Source organism: Rhinichthys klamathensis, unplaced genomic scaffold (assembly GCF_029890125.1).
Source record: "Rhinichthys klamathensis goyatoka isolate OS25496 unplaced genomic scaffold, OSU_Roscu_1.1 h1tg000403l_1, whole genome shotgun sequence".
Lineage (NCBI taxonomy): Eukaryota > Metazoa > Chordata > Actinopteri > Cypriniformes > Leuciscidae > Rhinichthys > Rhinichthys klamathensis.
In genome coordinates, this window is record NW_026606904.1 from 422,711 (window position 1) to 441,867 (window position 19,157).

A 19,157-nucleotide genomic window follows, 5' to 3' on the forward strand; every position below is an offset into this window, starting at 1 on the left:
GGATTGTTTATTTTTACATTTTGAATTATTATTATTTGTTAAATGTATGTTTGTAAAAAAAACTTCCGCAGAATGTGACGTAATTTCACAGCCGTTGCAGTGTCTGTAGAAACTTCACACGCTCAAAGTGTAGAGTGGCTTTAACTAGCTTTAAATTAACTATTTGTATTCGCTTTAACTGTGTCCTACATGTTTCACTCAACCCTGTGTTACTCCTGACATGATTTTCCTCCCTTTTAAAAGCAGAGCATTTCTTAAAACTGTGACACTCAGGAAGTGACATCATCTGGGCTCTTTCTACTGCATGATGGGAAGACAAGAGAATAATCTCAATCCATTCTCTTAGTTTTTACACAAACTGTAGCATCCACCCTGTTACCAAAGTTACTGTGAGAAGAATCTTCAATCACCAATGACACTCATCTTCATCAACCACTACAGATAAATAATTACGGCAGCATAATATGACCAAATTAATCTAAATATAGCTAGTTTGATCGTTTGATAACTACTATGAAGGTAAAATGATGTCATAAAGAATCGCATGCAGGGTAAGATTTGTGAAATAAGATTGCAAGCATAAGATTGCAAGCGTAAAATAAATTTGCATGCGCAAGAGAAGATGTGTAAAGGTGTAAATCGCATTTCAAGCGTAAGAAAAAAAATCTGCAACATTTGACTGGTTTTCGTAAGTGTAATTCATGTATTGTGAAACTACAGCTTCACGCTAAAAATAAAATAAATATGATCTGTACTCTTCTGACTTCCATTTTTCCACACTTACACTTTTGGCACGTTTATTTCGCCGAAATACGGCCACAGTCATTGCAGGCCTGTGAACAGTGATTTGAGTCCACACTCAAGAGTGTTGAATGAGATAATTAAGTGATTAATTGAGTGATGATTGAGCATTATTGAAGACACCTAAAGCAGAATCACTGAAGGAGAAAATCTAAAATTGTAAGCCACCGTTATGGCGATCATTGGTTGCTTTAGTTGGGCTCTTGACCCTTATATTATTATCTTTAGATTTTGTTTGGCTGATGTATCTGAGTTATAACTGCCAGATGAACAAAGAAAAAAAGTGATCTGGTGGTGTTGGTTATATTATGACAATCATCATTCGAACTTTATGATTTTAATTCATGTTGTTGGTTAAAGCATAACTGTGATTCTGAAAAAATATCTAGAATTTTAGCTATAATAAAAAGGATTTCTTAAAAGTTGTTTCAAAAAAAAAAAAAATCTTTCTTATAGGCGCTCACAGACTTCAAGATTCAGTCTATGCATCTCAACAATGGTGACGAGCAGAATATACAATTAGGAAAAGTAAATTACATAGAAAATTCAGATCATAATTTATTCATACCGCAATGCATGATGGGAGCCAATAATGAGTTGTGATTGGTGGCAGCCACTGCAACATGCATTATTATTGTCACCATTGTTGAGATTCACAGGCTGATTATTGATGTCTGTGTTTCTAAATACATTTATTTGAAAGTGTTTTGATCAGAACAATGTTTATTAAATATTTTGGATTATAAGAAACATACCTATATTCATATATGCAGTAGAATCAAAAAGTTGTTGCCAACAAGTTAAACCAAACTATCTCAATTAGATTCATTTTTCAGATCACAGCATGATTAGAACACAACCAACACTATCAGATCACACTTTTTTTTGTTCATTTGACTGTTATAAATCAATAACAGCAGACAAACAAATGTAAAGTGAATGTATAAGGGTTAAGAGCCCAACTAAAGCAAACACTGATCGCCATAACGGTGGCTTACAATTTGTGATTTTCTCCTTCAGTGATTCTGCTTGTTAACATCAGGTGTCTTCAATAATGCTCAAACATCACTAAACTAATCACTTAATTATCTCATTAACTTTAACACTTTTGAGTGTTAATTTAACACTGGAGTTTGTGCTGTGTAGTAAATGCCGCTCCATCTGAAAGCAGGTGAAGGCGATTTACTACTAATTAAGGAACCGGCTTTACTGACGAGATGCGCATAACAATATCGTGCGATATATCGCCCAGCCCTAGTATGCATAAAAAATAAACTGTTGCAAATGTCTAAATGACTTGTTGTGTATGAGGCAAAAAGTTCCCGAAATAACCCGATTTGTACAGTTGCGTCTTCTTTTATTTGTGCTTACAGTTTTGTCGCGATTCTCTCACTCATTATAAAGTTTTGCAAGCGTGAAGAGGAGCCAATCATTGAAGAGGAGACCTTCATTTAGCCAATCAGAAGAGCTTCTCGCTGACTCTCGATTTACTCATCTGGGGTGCGTTTTCCCAAAGCATCGTTAGCCAACTATGGCCACAAGTTCCGTCGTTATCAGCAGTTCAACAAGTCGGTGTCTGTAATTTATATCAATTACACCAGAGTTTAAGAGGTACAAACTACAGCATATATATAATTTAAATTAAATAGAGCAAATAGAATAACATTTAAATAAAATATTATATAAAATAATAAATAGAACATTTAAATGTTTGAATTTATCAAATAAACAAAATTAACAATAACATCTAAAACACCACAAACAAGATCAATACTAACAATAATAAGAATAAGGTAAAATTCCAATAGAACTATTAAAATCCAAACTTGTTTGGATAATCTGTTTGTTTGATAATCTGTTGTTTGGATTTACCTTATTTGTGTATATTTGTGTATGCATGCATGGTCTCCTTGGGAAAAAGTAATTTGCTAAAAAAAAAAAAAAGAGAATGCAATAAGGTGCCAATACTTGACTTATAAGTAGGCTATTACCTACTTATTATTAATTTTAGTAAGTTGAAATATGTAACAAGTGCCCTCAACGTAGGTTGGAGCAATGGACCAGTTTCTAGGTTAGTAGAGAACAGAATAAATTCCTGGCAGTAAATAAATCACACCACAGGTAAGGAAGATTACTCAAGAAATATGTATTTTGATTGAACAGTCATGTAAACAACATGAATCAGATTTCAAAAATAAAACAATAAAATGTATACAAAAGAAATAATAATTCTCAGTGTTGTCCTTGGTTTTCGTGTCTTATTCTCTTTAAGTTGTATTTCCCTTTTACAATTTAATTCATATTATTTAGTTTATCTCTGTTCAGATATAGATTATAGCACAATTCTTATTTGATTTCACCTTAATTTGGAAAGCTCGTGAGATTATGCGCATCGCGTGCGCAGAATGATGCACTTGAAGCAACGCGAAGTCACAGCGTGCAGCGCTTCGCATTGAAAGGTTCAAAGCACAAAGCGAAGAGATTATATCTGCTTAATGTATTATATCTATGCAACAGTTTATTAAGCCTTTTCTTTTAACAGTTTTAAATTTCAGTTAACTTACAGTGCGCATGAAGAACAATTCATACTGCTCTCTACTCTAGTGCTGTAGACACCCGGGAGAAAGGAATGTGATTTAGAAAGCGCTATAAACTCCAGCAAGATAAAGTAATTTTATGCAAACTATAGACCTTTATCTACAAATATAGTATAAAGGGAACATTGATCTTGAAGAGAGTGTCGTCGTGTTACTGTCGTAACCGAACGCGACGTGCTGTTTGAATGCTGAATGGAGAATGACTGAGGAGAGATGAGTTTCCATTAACTTTAACGACTTAAATATACATTTTACCTCACATTATGCTATTGAATGGCTTTAGAAGTCTTGGAATATAGTGTGAAAACTTAATGGTGCTTTACAATGTTTTGTATGCCTTTAGTGGGGCTTAACAATAACACAAACAATATCGGACCGAGAAGCTGCAGCCGTGGCGGGATGATTTTAGGTGTGGCGGCCCGCCACGGCAGAATGAATGTAGCGGAACATCTATCTCAACTTTTTTTTTATGACAACATGTGTTACCTTGACATTTTGAGACTGTGAAAATTAATATTCATCCATGGCTAAGCAGAATATATCATTTAACATTTCAAAATAAATCATATTAACATTCAGAAAATATGTAAACGATCTTTACAGCATACATAATATGCATAGTAAAATAAACTACATCTTTCAAAGAAAAGAGAATACAATAAACTCACCAAATCCCGAGTTTCAAAGTTCGTTAAATACTTCACAATCGTCTAACATCCGCGATTAAATCAGCAATCATCACTCTAAAACGATTTATCATCATTAACCATTAATATAAGGTTGCTTACAATAAATTTAAATGATTTTCAACAATATAAACCTTTTTAATCCCCTCAGCATCAGTTTCATCTCATGTTCAGCGCGTCTGTCACACTTCCGCGAATCATCAGCTTACGTCATACACAACGTGCGTACGTGTAATACGTCACATGTTCTGTGCTCAATTATCATACTTATTTTTATTTATGAATAGTTAATTCACAATGTTTATTAATAGATCGTTTCAACTTTTTAATGAAAACTATAATTATTAGAATATACAATTATATTATTTATTTATTTATTTATTTATTTATTTTGCACCACATTTAACATGGGTTGCACATATGTTGGATGTTAGTTTCCCAAGCGGTGAATAATTGTTAATATATTGTCGATGTAGGCCTAAACTTACCAGCATTGTCAGCTTCTTGGGTGACACCAGAGCTGGAGGTCCTGCTAATGAAAAAAATAAAATAAAATAATGAAATAAATTGACTGAATTGAAATTACATGTCGATAGATTGGGGATTATTAGGAGGCCATGATTGGCGAGGGCCATTGGAGGGAATGTGGCCGGGACCCCGGGGTTACAAATCAGATTTCTTACTAGTGCAATTAGAATTGCAGATATCTCTAAATATTATTCTGACTAGTCAAATTATAATCATGACTAGTCAAAATACATTTATGAGTATCCAAAACATATTTATGGATAGTCAAAACCAGAGCCATATAGAGATAGAGTTATAGACAACGGAAGTTCAAAAAGCTTGGCCGTCACGTGACTCGCGATAGTTTCAGGAAGAGCTTCGGCCCAATTCAGGTCGATGGAGCTGTAAATATCAGTAGTTTTGAGATCATTGAAAAACTTTTGTCCAGCAATTTGCATGTCAGGATGGCAGAACTGCAAACATGGCTCTTTTATTATGGTCACTACAGTATACATGATAATGCATCGTCCAGAGGAGCCTAAATGGCCCTTGTGGCAGAGTGGAAAGGTTTGTAGATCTCTCTCAAATACTGGTAAAAAAAAACCCCGGCTGATTTCAAGTATGGGAATAGGTTGGTACATTTTCCATTTTCAAATGAATTTAAACTCTTAGAAATGTTAACAACTGAAACTTGTTTAACATTGTTCATGACTCAAAAATATACATCACATCAGTTTTGAAAAGATAAAAAAAAAACCTTTTTGAAGCGTCAATGACATATAAATATATAATTTTGCACTGATTTAGCTCAATAGATGTATAAACGTCTAATAAACTGCATGTCAAGCATGTTGTCTGTCCTTTCCTCTATGTTGTTCTTGTAGTGTCGACACAGAAAGGAGAAAACATGCTCAAGTCAGCAGGAGCAGGAGATATATCTCAATATAACTAAAGATGCTGTGCTAAATTGTGCGCTAATCATACTTAGGTGTATCTGCACTTTATCACAAAGACCAACACTGGGAAGTGTATTGTTTATTGTTTATTGGCAAGGGCCCTATTAGACAGTGAGAGCTCTGATGGAGAGAGTGTAACGTTAGAGAGAGAGGAAGCAACAGTGGTGGAGGATACAGTGGTGCATGCTGGTAGAGTGAATTTCTGAGAGATAATCATGATTTCACATGCCAAAATGAATGAGTTTTAATGCAGATGTATTTTCACAACAATAGAAATAATAAAAAATGATGTGTTTGAAAAGATTTCTCTGGTGGTCTGGAGGAAGAGGAGGCCTCACTGCTGGCTCCAGAGTAGGTGCAGTTTGACACGGGTAAGTTTGATGCTTTTCTACATTTTCTCATTAAATTGGATAAGGTCCTTCAACTACAGCCCTCACTGTTGGCAGTTTATAAAGATGTAACTCATTCATGCACGTTTGGTTTGTGTGTGTATTTTGAAGTTTTCCATGGTGGAGGCGATGAGGACTCGGATGCAGAGCATTCATGCTCAGATGCTGAGGAAGACGCACCTCCAAGGAAAAGACTGAGAGCTGAAAACACCTGGAAGAAAGTCATCAACAAGAAAAGAAGAATGGTTGGAAAGTCCTACATTGGAAAACAGAAGCAGAAGGAAACAATGAGGGAGCCACGGGCTATGGGGTCTAGATGTTCATCAGATGTGCCAGGTCAGGTAAACATCACTGCAGTGCAATCGGCGAGCCTGAGAGGAATACGATTTTCAATGACTTTTGGCAACATGTGACCTGGGAGGAGAAGAGAGTGTATGTGCGTGGTCTAATTGATGTGGTCCCCGTGCAAAGGAGAAGGGGGGCTGAAAATTCCCGAAGATCAAATTCGCTGTTGTTTTTTTACGGGTCAGCGGGCAGAGAAGACGCGTCTGCAAAAGTATGTTTTTGTCTACCCTAGGAATAGGCGAGTGGTCTGCTCTTAACTGGGCAAAGGAGGGACACACGCAAGCAGAGACAGAGGGACAAACACACAGCAATGCATGTCGTTCAGTGGCAGGCCATGAATTCATTTGCAGTTTTTTGCACGACCTCCCAAAGGTGCCCTCACACTATTGCAGATCCACAACATCCAAACAGTATCTGGAACCTGTGTTTCAATCGATGGCTGATCTGTATGCAGTGTATTGTCGTGCTGCTGCAGAGAAGAATGTAACACCTTTGTCAAGGCAAGTGTTCACAAATGAGTTCAAGCGTCTCAACCTAGGCCTTTACCACCCAAAAAAGGACCAGTGCAACATCTGTTGTGCTTTCAAGACCGGCAACTTACCTGATGACGAGTGGCAGCACCATCTCCTTCAAAAAGAAGAGGCCCGCGCCGAAAAGTTGTCCGACAAAAGCAAGGCCAGCAACAACACTATGGTCTTATGTATGGACTTACAAGCCCTCCTTTTGTGCCCAAAGCTAAAAGCCTCTGCCTTGTATTACAAAACAAAGCTTGCTGTTCACAATTTTACCATGTACAACATGCTGACACACAGTGCCACATGTTATGTCTGGCATGAAGGCGAGGGATCCCTGTCTGCCAGTGAGTTTGTTTCATGCATTGTCGACTACCTCTCTGCACACACTGAGCCTGACACATTTATTCTGTGGAGTGACGGCTGCGGGCAGGGCCGTCGCTAGTGGGGTGAAAGGTGCTGACAATTAGGGGGCCCCACAAAATCCAGCAGTTATACTATTTAGGCCCCTGTAGTATGAATAATTCTAATATTTATATTAGTTGTATGCCTGAGATTTAAATGAAAACCACAAAAACGTGCAATTTGGGTAAATATTTTTCCAAATATCTGCTTCTCTTACCTCCATAAAAATGGTTTAGTCCGACCTAAAGTATTTATTAATTATTCAGTCAGAGTCAGTGACAAACATCAGATGGACCCGATAAAATTGTAAGTCCCGCCCCAGCTCGTGAACAGAACCAATCAGAGTTGAGGCGGCAGCCTGAAGTTAACGATGAACTTGGTGGAAGAGCAGGAGACTGACTGACTGAAAAATGTCGGGGAAAAGAAAACATAAATCAGGGAACCAGAAATGCCAGGAAAAGACGGAGAGGGAGGCAAGGAGAGTGGTTGTATCCCAGTCGATCAAGACGTTCTTAAAGACCGGTTATATATTGTTATTTCAATATATAACCGTTAGAAAACTTCCGTCTACAGTCTGCCGTGTACAGTCATCACCAACAACATCACCATCTTCTGTTATGTGGGCCTCCATGTTCATCTATTGTACAGTATATGATATTGGTGGAGGGTGGTGGGGGCCCACATCAATATTTTTTCAGGGGGCCCCGAATCCTCCAGCTACGGCCCTGGCTGCGGGTATCAGAACCGGAATGCAATTCTAAGCAATGCACTTCTTCTGTTCTCCATGAAGAATAACAAAGTGGTCATTCAGAAGTACCTTGAGAAAGGGCATACTCAGATGGAATGCGACTCCGTTCACAGCGTCATCGAGAGGCGTCTGAGGGACCAGGATGTTTATCTCCCAGCAGAGTATGTTAACCTGATGAAGAGGGCCCGTGTAAAGCCTCATCCATATGAAGTCAAGTACATCGACCACACCTTCTTCCAGGACTTCACCAAGCTGAGGCTCTGCAAGTCTCTGCGCCCTGGAGGAAGACCTGGTGACCCAACTGTCCATGATATCAGAGCCATCAGGTAATTACCAATGCAAATCTTATGTCTTACCAATATTCTCATGACATTATGATGTTGCATATTGTTTTATGAAATCTCACAGTGATTATGTTGTTGTGTTATATTTTGTGCTATTAGGTACAACAACAATGGAACGATGGACTTCAAAATCAACCACTCTGATGACTGGCATTCACATCCAAGTCACCAACTCCGAAACTCCACCTCAGACAGCCACACAGTCACCCCACTCTATTCAGACCGCCTGAAGATCAAAGAGCTGAAATTCAAACACCTCCAAGACCTGAAGGAAGTCATCCCAAAGGACTTTCACAGCTTTTACGACAATTTACTTCACTAGCTTAACCCCTTAACGCCTGAATTTATATAGCTGTATATAAAAAAATGTTTTATGTGTGTTTTTGCCTTTAAGTAGATGGTAAATAATGTTGAGATTATCAATTTCACTTTTGCACAACAAATAAATCGAAATTTTGGTATGTTGCAAATTTGCAACAGCGGGCATAATGGTCAATAATAAGATAACAAAAAACACAGTAAAATAACAGTGAAAAAACAATGTTTTATTTATTCACCCTTTTTTTCCCTTATTTATATAAATCTGAAACAGCAGGTATTTAATAATAAGAATTATGACCACTTTCATGTCACCAACACAATATACACAAACGTTACTGTTACGGCTATAGGAAACATTGCATTAGTTTGAATTGTACATTGATTTGAATTGTAAATTAAGTTTTCAAATGTATGTTGCTGAACCTGAAAGAATGAGAGGGAATGCACAGAAGCAGTTCTTTGTACTATAACAATGTAACAATGTAACATAACAATGCTACTCCACTCTTTAATTATTGAAGGAGCAGGGGCCGTGAAACACCTTTGGGTAGCCCCAGGGTTAACCTCCACACACACACACACACACTCGCATACATACAAACACACACATGCACGCATTCACGCACACGTGGACACACATGCATGCATGCATACATACACACACTCAGGCATGCACGCAAGCACAACAATGTAACATCACTGCTGCTCCTGTTGCTCTCTTCATCCCCTGGCTCGGGAACACATTCGCCATCGCTGCCCGCATCTTGGTATTGAACCTCCTCCTCACTGCTGCTGCTCCTCACACCTGCAGGGGTCAAAATTAACTTTTAGAAATGTGAAAATCTATGGATAATCTATGGATAAACTGGCGAAATTCACTAGCCATTCAATTGGAAATCAGCATTTTCAGTCTAAAATCTAGTACCAGCCAACATAAAAATTAACCAGCATTTGGCTGGTGCTGGTGCTAATTTTGAATCCTGATTCACCTGGCTTGACAACATTTTCCTGATCACTGCAGCTCTCTTCATCACCTGGCTTTTGAACATATTCCTCATCGCTGCCTGCACTATCGCTGAGACAACTATCCTCACTTTCCTCTGGGGGAGCTCTAACGTGAGGTTGCGCATTTACGCGCTTGCCGTAAAACACTGAAGGTTTCATTCGGATCTGCTTAAAAATAATTAGCTTTTGTATTCATATCCTAGCATGGTGTATCCCAGCATGGTGTCTGTATACAGACTATTGAAAATAACTAAGCAAAATACAAAGGATTACCTAGATAAGCTGTCACGAATAGAGTTTTTCTATATAGTGCTGGTTAGCGGTCAGCATTAGGCTTATGGACCACTGTCGCTAATATGCAACAAGCGAAATATTACAATAACTTCAAAAATACTTGTCACACAAATTTCACCTCATTACATCGAGTGTATATGCACACAATAAGCAGGTGAGTATTTTTAATCTTAGCACAACTTACCTTATATACACCTCAGGATCAAACTTTCCCGACTCATATCCATAACTTGGCGTCCGGAGTAATCCTCGTGCGTAAACAGGAAATAAGTCCGTCACTTTGCGGTCCCACTAGAAACATGTGCTTGTCGAAGGTTACTAGGTCCTTAGCGAATATGCACTAACCGGCATTGGGGGAATGCAGACGTTATCTCGACTGGTTGCTTGAGTCAAACGGTTTGTCGCATATTTGTGACAGTGGGCATTAAGGGGTTAATATAGGATGCAGTATTAAAGGAGAACTCCTGCACAAAATGAACCTGGGGTGTAATAACACATTGGTACCGAGTCGACCGTTCTCTGGGATTTGTTATCATGATAATCGAATGTAAAGAGTTCTATCTCTAAAAACGGTTTAGATTATAATGCTAGTATATGTTGGCATTTAATGAGTAAAAAGAAATCGCTAGTTAATACCACTAACAAGGCTCAAAATAGCCCCACACTAACACGGTAGCATAATGAGGGTCCAAACCGAAGCACTGAGAACTTTGTAAGTGTACAGACAGTTTAATAATAATATACTTTATAAAGACAGTACCATCCCGGAGCCATCTTTGGAAAACAGTCTCGACCAGTCGAACCACTAACGCCGTGCTAAGTGAGCTGAACTTTGAGATTCCAAGTCACAGTTCAGCTCGTAGCACGCCGTTCGTGGTTCGACTGGTCGAGACTGTTTTCCAAAGATGGCTCCGGGATGGTACTGTCTTTATAAAGTATATTATTATTAAACTGTCTGTACACTTACAAAGTTCTCAGTGCTTCGGTTTGTATGTAGGGACCCTCATTATGTTACTGTGTTAGTGTGGGGCTATTTTGAGCATTGTTAGTGGTATTAACTAGCGATTTCTTTTTACTTATTAAATTGTTTTACTCTTTACACTCGATTATCATGAAAACAAATCCCAGAGAACAGTCGACTCGGTACCAATGTGTTATTGGTGTGTTAATGAACCCCAGGTTCATTTTGCGCCGGAGTTCTCCTTTAATACTGGTATGGCAGTAAAATATGATGGCAATGTAACAACACACACAGAGCCTCACAGATACATGCACACAGACAAGGGCTAACCATACTCACAAACACAAATACACAAGCCTTAAAGGAGCTGTATGTAAGAAATGTTTTTCAATTAATCATAAAATGGCCCTGGTGTGTCTCTAGACATTAAGAAATCATGTTCATTTCAAATACTTATATCACTGACAACAGTAGTACGGCCACGATATTGTCATTTAAAAAGTGCAGTTGCAGCCCTCAACTGATGTTGATGTTGTCATCTTGTGTTTTGGCCTGAAGCCCCACCCTCCACCTATCTACCAATCACGAAGTCAGTAGTGTTTCGGCATCCGGGTTGCCAGCTCTGCTCTAGTTGAAAGCTCCTTGTAGCAGCCTACGTTCCTGCTGGATCCTGCAGCCTATCTGGCAACCTCGAGTCAGGGAGGAGGGGGATGGGGATACACCACTCTACAGTAATTTGAAAGTGATTGCAGTACCAGTTTTGGCCACAATCTTGCATACAGCTCCTTTAACTGTGATTTTATTATATTATAAATATTATTTTATATTAATATTATATATTTTTTTATTGTTAAACTATGATATTAGTTATTGATGTATTTTAAATGTCTACTTATTACTATGCTTATTATAAATGTGCATTGAAGTTTTAAAATGTATATAATATAATACTTGAATTGAATGTTTTGGATACCACCATTAAATTATTGTTTTTATTATTATTTTACTGACTCAAAGTTCCCTCTCTTGGCACTGTGCATGTAAAATACCCCAATTAGTGTTTTTATGGGAGAAAAAAACGGCTGTCTACTGGCGTCGAGTAAGCCTATATCTTTGGATAACTCTGTCTGTTTTTTAGGTAATAACGAGTGAAAATAGTTAGGTTAGATACATTTGAGTAGGCCTGTTTTGTTAAAGATCGAAAGCTGTAATCGAAAGCAGAAGGAAGCCCGTGAGCCACAAAGGTAAGTTTGCGTGCAGATTAGGCTAATTTCCGCCTATTAGACAGCCTAGTCAGCTCGTTTTTTTTGTTGTTGTATTGCATCACTTATAGCTCATAAACTTTTAAAATGGAGTTTAGGAAGATATATGTAACCACAACCATAAGCTTTGATTAGCTCTTAAAGCCTTGTCTCGTCAAAAGGCTCAACGCGACCGCGGACTTTAATGAACAATGCTGGCAGCAGCGAAGTCTGCGTCCGTTCCATTCTTATCAATGACAGCGTAAACTCGTATCCCTGCTCCCAAGTCATAAACCTCGTATCTCCGATTAAACATGATTTTGGGGAAATGTTGTGTTAATGTTGGTACACAACAGTATATAATTGCAATATAATGTATAATACCAACTTTAACGATACAGTGTTTAATAACTAAAAAAAATATGCAGTTTTTTTTATTTCCTGAAAAATAATGGTTTTGGAGATACGAGGATTCCGCCCGACAGCGACGATATGTAACACGTTCCTACATGTGCTTACGTGTTGTTAACGCGTTCCCATGGCGACCGGCCGGAAGTGCGAGTTGTGTTGTTTACGTGTCCACTGATCTATATAGAATGACTGGATAGCTCATGACGTCATAAACAGTGAAGCCACCGCGCCGCCATATTGTGATTCCCTAGTGTAGTAGACATGAAAGAGTTAATGTTTTTGATTGTCACGTGATCCTGGTGGCGGGTCACGGGATTACGTGGGAATGTGAATATTAGTCACCTGTTCACTGATTAAGTTAGGTGAGAGGGGGTGAGCAGGGGCGATGTATTCTTTGTTGACCACTAAACTTTGTACTATCAAGAAACATCAGCCAGCAATAAAGAATTGCTAGTAAAAGATCATTTGCCTCATCGATGTTTTGTTTATGCGTCACAAGTGCATAAAGTCCCTGTCTTAGTCTCTCAGCGGTATCATCATTGGATTGAGTAGCCGCTATATTATTCTTTGTTGACATAATATAGCGGCTACTCAATCCAATGATGATACCGCTGAGAGACTAAGACAGGGACTTTATGCGTCACAAGTGCATAAAGTCCCTGTCTTAGTCTCTCAGCGGTATCATCATTGGATTGAGTAGCCGCTATATTATGTCAACAAAGAATAATATAGCGGCTACTCAATCCAATGATGATACCGCTGAGAGACTAAGACAGGGACTTTATGCACTTGTGACGCATAAACAAAACATCGATGAGGCAAATGATCTTTTACTAGCAATTCTTTATTGCTGGCTGATGTTTCTTGATAGTACAAAGTTTAGTGGTCAACAAAGAATACATCGCCCCTGCTCACCCCCTCTCACCTAACTTAATCAGTGAACAGGTGACTAATATTCACATTCCCACGTAATCCCGTGACCCGCCACCAGGATCACGTGACAATCAAAAACATTAACCAGCAATAAAGAATTGCTAGTAAAAGATCATTTGCCTCATCGATGTTTTGTTTATGCGTCACAAGTGCATAAAGTCCCTGTCTTAGTCTCTCAGCGGTATCATCATTGGATTGAGTAGCCGCTATATTATGTCAACAAAGAATATTCTCAGCGGACGCGCCAAACGGATTAAGTTTACATCGCACCACGGAGGACAGGATTCTGCTCAAATAAAACAAGGAAAGGAATTCTACAGCCACCGCAGAAGTTGAATCGCCAGCGAAACTTGATCAGCAAAGCTCTGAAGAGAAGCAAGCAAACAATCCCCGCATAGGTAAGCCTGTTGGGCTTTGTTCTAATCAGCTGTGCAGTATTGGATTGCGCGCAGATTGAATTGTGTTCGTCGCTATCTATCCATTGGGGATGATCGCGCGGTTGGGTTATTGTTTGTTGTTTGGCTTCAGTTGAGTTTGCACAGAGCTCTGGTGTTTAAATCTTATCGTTGGCGATCCGTTTGTGTTGAAAAATAATGTCGCGATGTTGACGGCGTTTGTTTACGTGTCGCTGATGCTGTGATGTTGGAGGATTTGAATGATTATACGAACATTGTTGACTTGTGAGAACTCAAACATGAGTGAAGTGAGTGTTGATGACGTCACTGGCTTTGAAATGGATTGCGGTAAAAGAGAAACTAAACTTACTGCAAAGGCCTTGGCGAACAAAATTGAAAGTTTGCAAATGAAACGAAAATCAAATGTAAACAAAATTAAGAGCCAGATACCAGAGATGAAAAATCTGATGAAAAGAAAGGAAAATACCTCCCAGGTGCAAATTCAGTTTAAAACTCTTGTTCAGCTTTGTGAAAATGCCAGCAAGATGCATGACATGGTGATTCCTTTACTTCCTAAAGATGAACAGGAAAAACAAAATGAATGGTTTTGGAGTATTATGAAATACAGCAACACATTTAAAGAAGCTGTTCAACATTGGTTGAGTGAACCAGAAGGATCATTGGAGAATGTTATGTCTGTTCAGTCTTGTGCTGGTGCAATGCAGGAAGAGTTTCCAAATCCTCAAGTGCTAGACCATGCGTCATCCATCGTTACATCAGACAATGTGGAGAATGATATGGCTGTTCAGTCTTGTGCTGGTGCAATGCAGGAAGAGTTTCCCAATCCTCGAGTGCTAGATCATGTGTCATCCATCGTTACATCAGATAATTTACAAGATGACATCAAACCAACTGACAGTGTATCAAATGTGGGGAGTATATTATCCGAAATTCAAAGCTCAACAACAGAAAAAAGATCTGTGGCATCATCTACTTCTTCTGTACGTCTCAAAGCAGAGGCTGAGTTGGCAGCATTAAGGGCACAACAAAAATTCTTGAAGGATAAGCATGAGCTGGAGGATCAAGAGGAACAGTTACGGAAAAAGAAAGAACAACTTAATTTGCATGGAGAAATTGCAATTCAAATGGCCAAACTGAATGTTTTGAAATCTCAGAGTGTGTCAAGCAGTAAATCTGACCGTTCAGGAAGGAAACATTCCAATTTAGAGAATAAACAAAAGAAAACACAAAGTCTTAATGCCAGTGCTAAATCATTTGTTCCTCCAAAGCTTCTAAGAGAAAAAAGATCAATGCATGAGTGTTTGGAATCAGGTGCAAGGCCTAAAGAGACAATTGTACAACAACCGGTATTCTCACAGCCTCATCTAGTGAAACAACACCCATCTAGATGCCAAACAGTGGAACAGAGATCACAAGGAAATGTATTAAATTCCCATGATGAATCCAACGATGGAGAGCAAAATAACATATTGGGAATAATGAGAAAGCAAAATGAAATAACAACACTATTGTTAAAACAGCAATGTTTATCATCCTTGCCCAAGAAAGATCTTAACGTGTTTGATGGTGATCCATTACAGTATCATGCATTCATGAGAGCTTTCAAAAATAGCGTTGAAAGTAAGACAGATAACGACAGTGATTGCCTGTACTACCTTGAACAGTATACTGTTGGTTTTCCAAGGGATTTGATACAGAGTTGTCAGCATATTGATCCACAAAGAGGATACATTAGAGCCAAAACTTTGTTGCAGGAACATTTTGGCAATGAACAGAAGGTTGCATCTGCTTATATTAATAAAGCTCTTTCATGGCCTCAAATTAAAGCTGAAGATGTGAATGCTTTGCAAGAATTCAGTCTTTTTCTTAGAGGCTGTGGTAACGTCATGGAGGAAGTGCAGTATATGTATGATCTGGACATGCCTGCCAATATGATGATAATCATAAAGAAATTGCCCTACAGACTCCGGGATAAATGGAGAACAGTGGCTTGTGAACTACAAGAAAGACATAGACGCAGAGTTTCCTTCATTGATATTGTTCACTTTTTAGAACATCAAGTCAAAGTTTTAACTGACCCAGTATTTGGAAACATACAGGATGTTCCTGTAGCAACTAATAAAGATGCGAAGAGACCAAAATCACAATTTCGGCCTGGAATAAAAGGAACCAGCTTTGCTACCACAGTGGCCGCCGCGAGTAAAGAAAATGAATCCGAAAATACAGCAAAGAAAAAGGTTGGATTTGATATGAAAGAATGTTTCTGCTGTAGAGGTGCACACACATTGGATATGTGTCCTCAGTTGAGAAAACAATCCCAAAAAGAGAAGATTGGCTTCTTGAAAGAAAGTGGAATTTGTTTTGGGTGTTTGTGTATTGGGCACATCAGCAAAGAGTGCAAAAAACGTCTTTATTGTGATGTTTGTGGTCTTAGACATCCTACTTTGCTGCATATCGTTCCCAAAGTAAAGGGAACCGATACAACTGAGAAGAAATCAAAAACAGCAGTGGATGATGTCTTAGTATCTAGTGGTCTTACTGGGGCTGGTGATCATGATTGTAAACTCCCGATTGTGCCTGTACAGATCAAAGCCAAAAAAGGCAGCAAAATTGTCACCACTTATGCCTTTTTAGATCAAGGGAGCACTGCTGTGTTTTGTACGGAGAGTCTAATGAGAAGACTCAACCTCACAGGAAACAAAGTGCGCATACTTCTACGAACTATGGGGCAAGAAAAGGTTGTAAGTAGTCATGTTTTATCTGGACTGGAGGTAGCTGGCTTGAATGGCCACAACTTTTGTGAATTACATCAAGTTTATACACAGGAAAGTATGCCAGTTCATAAAGGGAATATACCTAGAGGAAGAGATCTTTACAGATGGCCCCATTTAAAGAGTGTTCATTTACCTGAGATTGAGGGAGGGATTGAGCTGCTGATAGGGACAAATGTTCCTAAAGCATTGGAACCATTGGAGGTAATCCGCAGCGTAAATGATGGACCCTATGCAATCAGGACAATGTTGGGATGGACTGTGAATGGCCCACTCTCTGGAGACAGCGATAACCAAATGGATTGTGCTCAGCCAGAAGTCACTGTCAACAGAATTTCAGTTATGAATTTGGAAGACTTATGGCAACAGCAGTTTAAAATGGACTTCCCAGAATGTAGCCAAGATGAACAAACTGGCTATTCAAAAGAAGATAAAAAATTCATGGAAATGGTGACACATTCTGTCAAACTTGTTGATGGGCATTATGAAATTGGTTTACCTCTGAGAAAGAGAGTTCAAATGCCAAACAATCGAAAAGTTGTGGAGCAACGTGCCTTTCATCTAAAGAAGAGACTTCAAAAGGATTCCGGTTTTTTTGCTGACTATAAAGCCTTTGTGAAGGATATGGTCTCCAAAGGTTATGCAGAGCAAGTACCAGCAGAGGATATGACACGTAGTGATGGAAAGATCTGGTACATCCCACATCATGGTGTCTACCATCCTACTAAGAAAAAAATCCGTGTGGTATTTGATTGTGGAGCAAGTTTTCAGCGAACATCACTTAATGCTCAACTCTTGCAAGGACCAGACCTTACCAGCTCACTCATTGGGGTGATAACAAGATTCCGAAAGGAACCAGTGGTGATCATGGCAGATGTTGAATCAATGTTCCATCAAGTAAGAGTGCCAGCTGATGATGTTGATTTGTTAAGGTTTCTTTGGTGGCCAGATGGGGACTTAAGTCAAGATCCAGTTGACTTTAGGATGCGGGTGCACCTCTTTGGAGCAACATCATCTCCTAGCTGCGCAAACTTTGCACTTAGGAAATGTGCACAAGATCATAAAAAGCAGTTCAACAGGGAAACAGTGGATAAAATCTTACATTCCTTTTATGTTGATGATTGCTTGGTTTCAGTTACTTCAGTTGAACAAGCGATAACTTTTTACCAGGAGCTTGTATCCATATGTGCCAAGGGTGGATTTAGGCTCACAAAATGGATGAGCAACAGGTGTCAAGTGCTAGACGCAATACCGGAGGATCAAAGAGCAAAGACAGTGAAAGACTTGAGTATGGATTGGGATTCTCCATCAGTTGAGAGAGTGTTGGGAGTGCAGTGGTGCATTCAGTCTGACGTATTCAAATTCAAGATTGCAATCAAAGACAGACCTCTGACCAGAAGAGGAATCCTATCCATGATTGGTTCCATCTACGATCCGTTGGGAATTGTGAGTCCTGTAGTGTTGTCTGCAAAAAAAATCTTGCAAGATATCTGCAAAGGAGATTCAAAAAGGATGATGTTTATGCCCGTAAACGATGGAAACAAGTCCAGTACATGTCAGATTTGTTCTGGAAGAGATGGGTTCAGGAGTATTTACCGCAGCTTCAAGAACGTCAGAAATGGTCAAGAGTCAAACGCAATTTTAAATCAGGAGACATAGTGCTTATAGTGGATAACACAGCACCTCGAAACTCTTGGCTTATGGGACGCATAATTCAAACTTTTCCAGACAGAAAAGGATTTGTGCGTCATGTGCAAATTAAGACTAAAAGCAGCTGTCTGGACAGGCCGATAACCAAGGTCTGTCTTTTACAAGAAGCAGAAGATGGACAACTTCACTTGTTACCTGACTTTTTTTTTTGACTTTGACATTGTCCTATGAGCTGGACAAAGATAAACTGGAAAGAATTCTTTGAATATGAGTATGAACACTTTTTTGACGTTTTTCAAGATTTTTCCTTTTTTGGAAGAAGAAATGGACATTAGCCTTTATGATGTTGTTAATGCATTGGTAATTTGAAAATTCATGTCTCTAATGAAATTCTAATGAAATTGTAATCATTATTTGATAATAATTAGGGGCTGGAATGTAGTAGACATGAAAGAGTTAATGTTTTGATTGTCACGTGATCCTGGTGGCGGGTCACGGCATTACGTGGGAATGTGAATATTAGTCACCTGTTCACTGATTAAGTTAGGTGAGAGGGGGTGAGCAGGGGCGATGTATTCTTTGTTGACCACTAAACTTTGTACCATCAAGAAACATCAGCCAGCAATAAATAATTGCTAGTAAAAGATCATTTGCCTCATCGATGTTTTGTTTATGCGTCACAAGTGCATAAAGTCCCTGTCTTAGTCTCTCAGCGGTATCATCATTGGATTGAGTAGCCGCTATACCTAGTGAGCTCACGCGTTCTATTGAATCAATAGGAAATTGTATGATTTGACTGAGAAAACATTGCATAACGAGACACCGTCTTTAAATCTAAAGTCTCCCTGAACAGTCTTACAACGC